The following is a 12,213-nucleotide window of genomic DNA, read 5'->3' on the forward strand; positions in this document are numbered from 1 at the left end:
TCAAAAACCTTCGCTAGCTTAAATTACATCAGCCAGTGGCTTTTGCGCGGAGACAGAACGGCCCTCGGGTTTCATAGATCATAATTCTCTCCAATAGCTTCAACTTTTAAGAGATGCCATGTTCAATTTCAGCAGTGCCTCACACCCATCCATTGCTTTGAATTATGACACCTGATAGATTGTTTAAGTTTATGGCCCAGCTCAGTGACAGAGAAATGCTTACAAATCAACTGGTCTAAAGGCAGGAGTGAAATGTAAAAAAACAGACGGTGGCCTCAGGAGTGCCCACTGGTTTGTTTGCACAGTTCCTATGCAAGTGTTTTATCAACTACCCAGGGTATAATTTCTCTAAATGCCCATTGGTTGCTGTACCGCTTGATGCTCTCAACCACTTGAGCTAGAATGAAAAAATATATATACTTTCATGTTTTGGTATGGCTATACCTAATAGCATCTGACCAACTGCTAATTTGAATTAAGTGCAAGGGTCTTTTCAATGTGGTTGAAGTTGTTTTATTCATTTTTAGTTGTCTGATGTATGAAAGCACTGTAATGTATCTTAAAAAATATGGCATGCCTAAGCACAGCTGCCTCAAAGAGCCTGTTAAGTTCTGACTGCCTCAGTCGCTGTTTTTTGCTCCCAACATCATCAACAGTGATGAATGGTAGCTTAGAAATGTATTCCACTAATCACTGATATCAACAAAGAACTGATTTCAGTATTTTGCTAATGGTAACGTTGGCAAGGAAGCAAGCTAGCTAAAGTTAGCCATCTAGCAGCTTCACTAAGTATCACAGAGTTTTTGCAACACCCTATAATTATGGCGGGTACACCCCAAATTAAAGGTGTATTGGTTAATTATACAGTATGGAAAATGGTTTTAAATTTTCTGTCCTGCTCATGTGAGTGGCATTGATGCACAGTGGCTTTAAATGTTTGTGACACCAAGACCATTAGTTGTTCATTACAAAATGTCGTTTTTTTTTTCCTGTAAACATGCAACACAGGTGACTAGATGATTGGTTTGGTTTGTCTAATAGTGTGACTGTAGTAGTGAAGCACATTTTAATTTCATTTTCATTACTGTTGCTCAAACCACATGAACCTCGTCTGCTGTACTTGGAGTCAGTTGGTTTGTATAATACATGGAAAATTAACCTTTTTTCAAATTAAATTTTGGGTTCCTCCAATTATGAAAACAAGATAATTGAAATAGCTGCCACAAATTGTTTCATGATAATTTCCTTGTGTGTTCTATAAAACCGACACCCCCATTCCTGTTACAACAGTACCCATTCCTAAAAGTCCAAAATCACTCCCACCAGCCTGCGTCAGGCTCAGTTCAGTCTGCACTGAATGATTGACTGTTGAGTCACAGTTGCAGGAAATCATGGTTCCAGGAAATCCATTGTTAAAAGAATATATACAGTAAATGCAACGTGTTCTTAAAGTTAATGAGCACCCCTGTTAAATATCATGATCATTTTTGCCGTAGATGAGCAGCTTTAGGCTTTTTTTATTGTAGGTCATCTGATTTGGTATATGTACCAGTTTGACAGTTGATTTAGGAGAACTAAACCACTTTGGCTTCAGTCCATACGTACACACCAGGTTTGTGTTGGCAAGAGAAAAATTTAAAGACACACTTGTATTTATATGTATGCCAAATATCATGTGCAGAGTATGGACATGGCATTATACCTGCAGCTATTTTATATTTTTATTTTATTTCATTTTATTTTTCTGTGTCATCATTCCACAAACACCTAGGTTCCCTCCACTGCTAGAAGAAATTCTACGATTTTCTAGGAATTTTCTGGATTATTTGTTTGTTTTTTTTACCCAGTTTTTTTAAATTTACCTACACATTGAATTTATTATTTACGGAACGCTTCATTAAAATACCAAACAAACAACCAAGAACCCTGATGATTTTTCTGGGGTTTTTTTTTTTGGTTTTTAATAGTGTGGATTTATCCTGAAAGTGTAGTTTACAGAACAAGACCTTAATCTTATGCTATTAGATGATTGAATGTAAACAGCATGCCACATGTGTACACATTTTAATCCTTAAGGCTGTCATTTTATGGTGTTAAATCACATCCACAAAAAGGGAGGGTTCAGGGTTTGAGAGGTGGGGTTGAAATGCCACTTGAAAAGCAAAGATGAAGTAAAAATGACTTTCCATGTTATTCATATGCTGTAATCAATCTTTATTATGGAAATATATACACTAGTCCTCAGTTAGTTTATCATTTATTGGCTCAAAGGGAAGAACTCCACAGTGTAAAGACAGGAATTCTTTGTCAGGCCTTTTGTTCGTGTCCGTTTGCTCTCCTTTACTGCATGACAGCATCCAGTGAGTGTCACAGGTCTTTTTCACACTGAGCCAGTCCCCACACAGGCAGCTCCCACCACACTGTGCACTGGGCCAGGCCAGTGGGAGATCCGGAATGGCTCAAAAGGGCCAAGCCACAAAGGGCCAGCTGCTTGCATTGCATTGGCTTTACATAGGAGGAAGTACTGGATACATGTGATGCATCTTTTTCCAGTGCAGTTATTAGATTTGGAAAATTAGGGGAAATGAACAAGCTCTATTAACACATTTTGCACCCCTTTAATAGATCTCTGCTCAGCTTTAATCAGTCTTTATTTTGTAAAAACAATTCCTGCCTGTTCACATTTCATTTGCTGCTCTTTCAGCACTTCATTTGTGTGTTTTGCTCAAGTCAAACCTCCACAAACACCTAGTGCCCTAAACTGACAGCTGTGGCATTCTGTGAAGTGAAGGTATAAAACTGCCATGACACGGTGAGCAACACTCGTCTGCATTAAATACACGCAGCTCAGCTTAAGCATAAAGTGGTGGCTTATAAAGCCACGCAAGTGCGCAAGCAGGCGTGTGCAAACACATCACAGGGGTTCATAAATATCTCATTCTTCTAGGGATGTTGCATATGCATTCTTATGAGAGCTTACGGTGCAAGAGCGCAGTAAGTGCATTAAATATAGCTGCACGGGAGCTCCTGGGCTCATGAGAGAGTTGTGTCCATAAGAAGGAAAACAAGGCCACTTTTATTTCATGTACCTATAGTCCTTTTAGGTTTGCTTTGAGGTGTATGTTTTTTACTTACAGTAGAATTACTGTCTGAATTCATGAATATAAGTTGTGATTCACTAAATGCAGCTGACTATTTGATGAAAACGGTGCATTCACAATGATGGCGTTTACTGGTCAAACCTACATCTTTTATTCCAACTTTTGCCATTTTGTTTAATTTCCGTTTAGGCCGTCGTCTTTTTTTCAGATGCTCCTTTGAGCAGTCACCACAGCCTCCCTGTCACCCTGTCCCTTGCATCCTCTTGTGTCTTTCATTTAATTGTCTGTCAATGATTTGGAAAACAATAAATCACTTTTTTTTGCTGCTATACTCTTTTGCTGGTTTTGCACCCCTTTCCTTTACAGAGGTCTGTTTTTTAAGCCTCTCTAAATCTCCAAACTCACTAAGAATTGTCTTTATCTTTATATAGAAGAGAAGCTTTCGTCAATGGGATTCATCTAACCGACGTCAGGTAGCGTCTGTAGGTGACCCCGTGGAAGCATTAACGTCTGCACCTGCAAGGGTCTGCCATCAACTCCACTTTATGGTGCTCAACTGAGGTATTGGTTGATTGTCAGCGTGGCCTTTTGGTATGGTGCAGGTATCCTCAGGCGCATGAATCTGCTGCTACCTGAGCCCATAATTGCCTCTGTCATTGCCACCTGGAGATGTCCCACAGTAGAGGATGCGGGGCAGCAGTTTGCCCTAGCGATGTCAAAAGCACCCGCTAGCCTGGTCCCAACTCGGTACTGGATGACCATGTCCCCACCCCCACCATAGCGTTTTTTTGCCCCCATAATGTCTTTAGGAATGTCTCCATATAAAAGGCACATTTTAAGTTTAATAAATGGATGTTTATCAAGTTAAGGACTAATTGAGTTAATCAAGATTACACTTATTGATTAGAACTTTCACCATAGTAGCTCTACAACATTATTAAGCCTAAGATTTCGTTACTGAATAACAATTAATTGTTTGGATTAATGAAAGACAGAAGAGAGTCAGCATCTTGGCCACAGCCAGCTGAGCTTCTGCTGTGCACTGGTGCAAACACACACCAGCACGTTCCTTCATTCTTAATTTACACTTCCTAATAAACTAACAGCCTGACACTTGAAGAAATGAGTATGAGCATGCAGTCGGCAGCATCATAAATCCTCTCTACACTGACATATTTGTAGTCAAAAACACCGTAAAGATGCCAAATCAAAGTACTGCTCACAGTTACAGATTTCTGTGTTTTCTTTCTGTTCTTGTTTGTCACTAACGATGCTGCTCTCCCCTGAGGCGGCCCTATTGGGACGACTGACGCTCCCACAAGGCTTTGTCACAGATGCTCTTTTTGTCTAAATTAGAAAATGATTATCACAGAGAGAAAGGTCAAACTGTCTGCAAGACACAATGAGCTCTTTTTAAGTTAAAAGTCACAGGCAGGCTTAGTATGATTGCATTATGGAAATATAATGTGAATATACATGCAAATGATGGTGTTTTTAACTTCTCACATAGGAAAATGTGAACATGTAAATAAACTATGCAAAGTTGAAAGTGGTGTGTAAGAAACGGGCATTTTTAATTGCCGTGTTGCATTTAGCAGAGAGATTGATAATAAAAATCGTTTCAGCTCTTCACACCTGTAACTCTGCATATAAGAGGAGGTTTTTCGGTGGAGTGAAAACACAAGTTAAATTAGTATTATGCATTCTACCTGCGCCTCAAAAACCACCCTCAAAACCCCACATGGGAAGCAGCAGCTGATGTTGTTGTAAGGTCCAATTTTCAGAAATGATTGAGTGGCTTTAAAATCTCTTGGCTGGCAGTATTGATGTCTAAAGCACTTTAGCTGTATCTCTGTCTCAGTCACAAATACACACACACACAGACATATACACACTCCACTTCCCCTTCCTGGTGAAGTACAGGATGTGCGGCTCAAGAACTAAGCAGTTTTTTCTCCTCCTCTGCTGTTGCCAGGAATGCTTTATGGGCCATGTTAATATTGGACTTCTCTGGGTAGAAAGATTACTTGATTCAATCAAGCAAGTCGCTGCCTTGTAAAGTCATTACACTTTGTGCAATGTCATGTGTTCTGGAGCCAGCGGACGGACCCATGTTCTGCTAGGAAGTGGCCTAGCGAAAGCATGTGTGCCTTGCACGTCAGCAGCTATAAATAGCCATCACCAACTAACATAAACACTTTTCAGAAATCAATTAGAGATGCCTTTTCCGCTACCAAAATACAGCATGCTGTCCTTGTCAATTTGTGCTCCGGGGCAGACTTCAAAATAAAAGAAAAAAAGAAAAGACTTCTCAGTGAATTTGCACGTGGTTAAAGCTGGAGGGTATGAGATTGCAAAAGACAAAAGGGGAGGAGATGCAGCGATTGCAGGGTAGAGAAGGAGGAGGAAGTTGATATCAAAGCAGAATATCAGTGCAAGAACAAAAATATGGTGACCTCACTGATAGCATCTCCGTGTCACTTTTCTAAGGGGAAAGAAGTGCTGCAGGGAAAACTTGTAATATGCGTATAGATAAGGCAAAGAAGACAGAAAAAGGTGAGAAGAGAACAGAAAAGAGCGGCAGTTTTAGAGGTGCTTTAGGTGAGTGAAGAAGAAAAAGAAGAGGAGAGGGCAGCAAGTACTTTTTCCAGCTCAGTGCAGACTGAGAAAAGCAGACTCTTACCTGCTCAGAGGTTGTGGCTGGTGGGACGGAGAAGTGAGGAGAGTCAAAGGGTCCCGGGGTGGTCTGGGTGGTAGGGGGTCTCGGTCCGGCTCGAAGCGGGGCTGGAGGGTGGTCCAGGAGAGGGGAGGAAGGATGGAGTGACAGGGAGCAGGGAGACGGGGAGGCTAAAGGGGGGAGAATAAACGCCGCTTGCCTCTCCCTCCCTTTCTCTCTCTCTCTTTATCTCTTTTCTCCTTCCAACATACACACACACACAAACACACACGCGCTCGGAGGCAGACTCCAAAAGCCCGAGTCACTCAGATAATAGACAGAGAAAGAGTCTTTACATTTACAAGCTCTGCCACAGGGGGAGGATGGGGTGAGCTCCCCTCCCACTCTCCTCCAGGCAGCCAATGGCAGGTGGCAGAGAGGTGTCCAGCCAGCCAATGAAAGCAGAGGCAGACGGTGCCTTACCCCAGCCAATAAGTGCAGTAGCTCATATCCAGTTGGAATAATTACAATATGGAAGGAGTCATGAAAGGCTTCCCTTCTGAAGGACAGAACAGGCGTCACACTCCTGCCACAGAGTGTGATTTAGGGCTGCCACAGACATTAGAGTGATTAGATTCTGGGCCAATCATCCCAGCACCATACCACTGCTGCTTGACAGTAAAAACTAAAGAGGGTTCTAGTTCACTGGAGTTTGAGAATTAGTCATTCACACACACAAAAAAGCATAAGCACTCATGTGTTTATATTCACAGGCTGTCACATGCAAACCTTATGAATTGTCATGTGTCACGCTCTGTACCTTTAACGCTGAACATCTACAGGCTCGTCAACTATGAGCGGAGAATAAGAACCGAGTGTGAAATTTCATCAGGCACCTTTGCTCTCACGCTCACTGAGGACCATACCTCACTTCCACAAGTCTTATTTTATTTCCTCCCTCTCAATCGATGGCTCCGGCAGGCAGCGGGCATAATAAATGATCAATGGTGAGCGGTCAGGTTGAGGAATGAGAGGCACATCACCAATTCAGGAAACAAAGGAAACACCAGTTATACTATTACATCAAAAAAACAGAAAAGTGGTTGTTCTTTTAGTCAGCACATTTTGATGACTTGCTGAAAAGTAGATTTTTTTTTTTTTTTTAAGAATTCTCAAGGGCCGCCAGCTGTGGAGGATGCAGGGTTTGAAACGGCGCTATGAAACCCAGCACTTTCCTCACTTGGTTCACAATTAACAATACCCTGATATCCTTTTGAAAAAAGAACATTCCTCAAGGAAAATGATACTCCCATTTTCTTAACTGCTGTTCTGAGTTCTGCTACAGTCTATCCCAGCATCCATTGGATAAGAAGTGAGTATAGAGTGGAGAGACCGGCAGTTGATCAGACAGACGCCTTAAATCACACTCGCACCGTGTAAATGTTTCCAGTAACCAAACGTGTGCATGCCTGTCATGACGAACAGCCCACAACTTTCTAGCACAAAGGAAAACATAGGGATGATACGTGAAATAGAAACATGAATAGTGATAAATAAACCCATAAATACCATAAATGATCTGCATAGCTACTGGGTCTGAAAAGTGAACCTGCATTCTTTCTCCTAGCCAGCAGGAGGCAAATTCTTTGGTTGCCAAAATACTTACACTGTGTTCCTTTAGTAAATTTTAGATCCACAGGCTGATATTATATTAGATGTTTGAATATTTATCTGTATCAGCTTTTAGAAGAGTTGGTAAATGCAAAATGTAAAGGTAAAGAAGAGATGGGAGAAACACCCTTCAGCCATGAAGTGTTGACATTGTGTAGTAGCCACAAACGCAACAACTAGTTGGTCAGAGTGTAGTCAGGTGGAGCGTAAGCACATAAATAATTAACTGCACATAAAAAATGTTAGGAAAATGCTGAAATATCAGAAAATTAGATTTTTAAATCACCAAATATTGTTATAGGTCTAAAATTCCTATATTGGTTGGGCTCGAGTAATTTCTGCTGAAAATTAGTCAGAAAATAAGAGTATCTATGATATTCTCATTGGCTGTCTTGTCTTTCATCATATTTGATTCCAAAACAACACGATGCGCACAAAAGCTTTAGGCTTATAGTGTCCTCACAAACCAGTGGCTGAGAGCATGGTGGATAAACCAGTTTTCATACATATATATGGAATTACTGATTATTTTCATCACACTAAACTGAAATTGCGGAACTCAACTCAGAGAACCTCTTTATGAGACTTGCACAACAATGAGATGGTAATTTGGACTATTCCTTCATTCTCTTCATCAGTATTTTTGGGATGTCTTGATTCAGTGGTTCTTTTTAGGTCATATGACAAGATCTCAGGCAAAATCCTTCTGGAAGAAAGTTGTGCTGGAGCTGTATGATTCAACTTTCCTTTAATATGGAGAAATTTGGTGAAACTGCTGAAGATTTGACTGCTTGTCCTGTAAAATTCCTTCAGCCGCATTTTAAGTAAGATTCCAGTCTGTCTCATAAACACCCTTATCTTCTTTTGGTGTTGTTCCTGGTGAAAACTATTTGCATACTGTTTAAAGATCCACATCAGAGTCGCCTTTAGTAGAAATTTTTGTTATTTATAGGTCAAAGCTGCCCAGTCCCCGAGGCAGTGAAGCAGCCGCAAACCAGAAGTTGATTTCCGTTTGTTCTCCTGAAAAGCTGGCTTTGGTTCACGCTTTATTTACAGTTACCAACCGGTGCTGTCTTTGTATCTCCTTTCCAAAGCACATTAATGCCTGGGGCACGGTTTACCCTAGGTTTCCATGCGTAGAATTAATCAGTGATCTTATATGTTGCAATGTGTATGTATTTTTAGATGGTACCCTGACCTTGTGCATGCATATTCCCCTCCGGGAGAAGGTAAATTACGAATACATTTACAAAACACACTCTCAGTCCAATTAGCATAATTGTTCAAAAACAGTGGCGACCAGATAAAGTTGATAAATTAGACGTGCTTTGGGCCAGTTTACCCACCATGTTCTCAGTATTAGAGCGGCTAAGTGTGTGATCAAAGTGCCATGAAAGAAAGTGCAGTCAGATATGGCAAAGAACAAGTTGCATTTTTCTATTGTGTAGTGTTCTTTTACATTATTGCTACTATTTTAAATAATTGTAATTTAAACACACATGACATTTTGATCAATTTCAGTTCAAGCTGATATTTTGTCAGGTGTGAAGTGAGTTTTGCATTTTCTTCTTTCTAACCGCGGGAAATGGGGACTTGGTGTTAATACCAATGTTTGCAATGTGTTTTGTGCCTTTTGCAATTTTGCAAAAAGATAATAATTACTTATGAGAAGAAAAGTTAAGAAACGTTGCACCTTTTTTCCATTGGAAAATTTCATCCTGTAAGCTGTCGTGCTTGGAAGATGGAAGCTCGCTGAAAGAACAATGAACAAAGCATGATTATTAAAGGCACACTGATTGTTAGAAATAATACCACCTGAGTTTGCCTTACTCCAGGATTAAGCAGCTGGTGAGTGCAGTTAGTGCAGTGATCTTTCACAAAAGTGCCAGCAACTTGTTCGTGTTTGGAAAAGGCCAACAAGATTCAGACAAGCCATCTCAGTGCACACAAATCTTTTCATGCTCTGGGTTTTTTGGTACCTTTTATTTAATTTTCTTCAGCTCTGTGAGCATGACTGAAGCTGTTCACCAATCACCAGACGCCAATCTGCTTCCTGTGCAACGATCCACCCCTGTGGAGAACCACCATGGTGCTCAGTTTCACCTTCAGGGATGGTTCCTGTGAGGAATAGCTCAATAATTACTCAAGCATTGTTTTTAATTGATTCTTACGTGGCTGAAATTTCTTTTCCTCCTCTGTTTTAGTCGTTCCTTTTTGTGTTCCATTTCTTATATAAAAGTTATGTTTTCATCCTTTTTTTAAAATGTCTGAAACGTAACTCACTTAAATGCCTGGGCTTTGTCTTTGTGGTTTTTCCAAATGTTAAAATGCGTCATGTAAAAAAAGAAAAATGTTATTTGGTTAATCATGACCTTCACCTCACTGTTCTTTCATTAATTTTTTTAAACACATGATTTGATAAATCAAGTATTTTTCTTTTTTAGTATTTTGAGATCAACACTTTTGCATTTGTAGCAAATGGCGTGCTCCAAGGCTGATTTTGTCTTTTTTTTTCTCCTGAGGACGGGGGGTCATCATGGACCAATCTGAGTTTTACACCACTTGTAGATATATTTGGAAATCTATTTAAATCCCTTGGCAAGCTCTTGGATACTCTCAACCTTTTTTCTGAAGGCCTTACAGAGCTCTTTAGCTCTTAGCATGATGATGTCACACACTAAAGGAAAGAGAAGAGCAGACGCTAAATGCCAGACTTTTTAACTCATGAATACCTCTATAAAGAAGCATTATTCAAATGGCTCTCATTCAGTTATCTTTGGCCGCAACATGAGATCCTGGAAAATGTGTTTGCATCCTATCCAGGTCTGCAAGAAAAGGTATGCAAACATATTGCTCCTAATCTTAGAGGAATACGTGTGCATCACTTTAAAAAGTTCTCATTGATGGTCTTAGACTGCAGGTTGTAGGTCATTTCTTTGCTCTGTAGGATCAATCTTTGGTTACACAAACCAGTTCTCCAGTTGCTGCAGGTTCTAGTTACACTTACCTATGCAGTGCATCTCCAGAGAAGGAGAAGTACTACTATTACCAACTTCAGTCACACCCAGTGGATTTAGAGTCTGTCTGTCTGACTGTGGTGTGAGTAACTAGTGAGACTGCTGCATTTTGGATCACTGCATTACCAACCTAGCCAGAGAGCCACAGATGGTTAGCGGAGAACCAGCTGCTTCTTATTTTTGCAGTCAGGCTTGAACGTCTTAGGTACTAGTTACCTGGTCCTCTTTCAGCTCTGCAGCCTCAGTGAGACACTGGAGTTGGATTATGTCCACAGGACGGGAAGCACACTGGAGAGACAGCTGAATGGTTTAGAGGATCTCCACAGAATTAATCTAGTCAGATGGTAGGGAAACCTGGGGAGGGAAGGGTTGGAGCTGGTGGTCAGCAGTGACTGAACTTTCAAAAATAAGAGCATGACTCCACACCATTTCTGTGGGGTTAGGTTTGCAGCTGATTAAATTTCCCATAGGTGATAATATGAGTGTGAATTGTTGTATGTCTCTCTCTGGTATCCCTGGAATAGACTGGTGAAACCTGAATTGGATAAGCAGGAGAAGATGGATGGAGATGCCACTAGTTAATTGATTGATTGGGTCTGTGTCATTCTTTCATTTATTTAAAATAAATAAATAAATAAACTCTGTTTGGACAGACAATTTCCCAGTGGTTATGTTGTTAGCTTTTCACTTGGTTTTAGATTTTGTATATCCTTCAGAGGGTTTTGGAGGACATGTAAAGAAGAGCATCAAATCTGAATGACTCGGACACCTGAATAACCCTTTCAACTGTAATTAGTTGACAAATTTATCACTACACCTTTAATAGTGTTTCTGCAAAGCATTTAATTAGACTCGGAGAGGTCACCGAACTGTCATTGGGGTCAACCTGGTACGATTACTGTTTTGTAAGATTAATGGAACTATATTTGGATAACACGAGTCAGTGACTTACTTTATAAAAAATGATCCAAGCTCTTTGGAGAATTGGAGAAAAGGCATCACCAGGGTCAGACTCTGTGCATGTCTAGGGGCTGCAGGTTTCCAGTAGCACTGAAAATCAGTGGGGGCTGTCAATGCACTCACAAGTGCATTATAGTTTGTTTATACTGTATGTGCACAGCAAAAACATGACATCAAACACTCAGTTTAGTGGTGAATGAAACCCCAGAGTTTAACTTTCTCTGAAATGAATTCAAACAGGGATAGACTTTCTTAAAATAGTAATAATAATAATCATCTGTGTTGGCCTTTTGCTTGTGAAATGGCTGTTAGGCTTGGATATAAATGCATAAGTGTGTATCTGGAAAAAATAACCTCACAGTTATTTATCCCATCGACTGGGTTTTTTTCCACTCCTTTCATGACCACGACTATCCCTGTTAACAGCACATCCTGTAAAGGATCTCATGTATGCATGAATGTCTCTGAACATATACAATCAGTTTGGAACCATACTGAAATCTATAGCAGTGACAGAGCAGAAGGGTTATGGACAGAGGCAACATTGTCATTTACAGTGGCATAGTTCTTCAGAATAGGCCTGAAACGAAGCCTGTGTGTGTGTGTGTGTGTGTGTGTGTGTGTGTGTGTGTGTGTGTGTGTGTGTGTGAGAGGAAGAGACATAAAAAATTCATTAGAAGATGGAAAGAGATGTCACATCGAATATGTACCCAGCTGCACCGACGACCACGGGCAGTGAGCTGTGTAAGGTTGGCGTGGTAGCAGCGAACACGGCGCCGCAGACCTGACCTGAGTGAATTCTAAATTA

The 12,213-nt window shown here is 40.5% G+C and overlaps 1 protein-coding gene across 9 annotated transcripts in view; it reads right to left on the reverse strand.

The window, feature by feature from the left end:
• The window catches only part of pcbp3 (poly(rC) binding protein 3), an 85,108-nt gene extending 79,021 nt beyond the window's left edge, over nt 1-6,087 (reverse strand). For all 9 annotated transcript variants that reach the window (XM_012921310.3, XM_012921309.3, XM_004559173.3 and 6 more), the window contains exon 1: nt 5,785-6,087. The gene's annotated coding sequence lies outside the window, so the exon portion shown is untranslated. The remainder of the gene's footprint in view (nt 1-5,784) is intronic.
• Nucleotides 6,088-12,213: the final 6,126 nt, after the last annotated feature.

Source organism: Maylandia zebra, linkage group LG16 (assembly GCF_041146795.1).
Source record: "Maylandia zebra isolate NMK-2024a linkage group LG16, Mzebra_GT3a, whole genome shotgun sequence".
In the NCBI taxonomy this organism is placed as follows: Eukaryota; Metazoa; Chordata; class Actinopteri; order Cichliformes; family Cichlidae; genus Maylandia; species Maylandia zebra.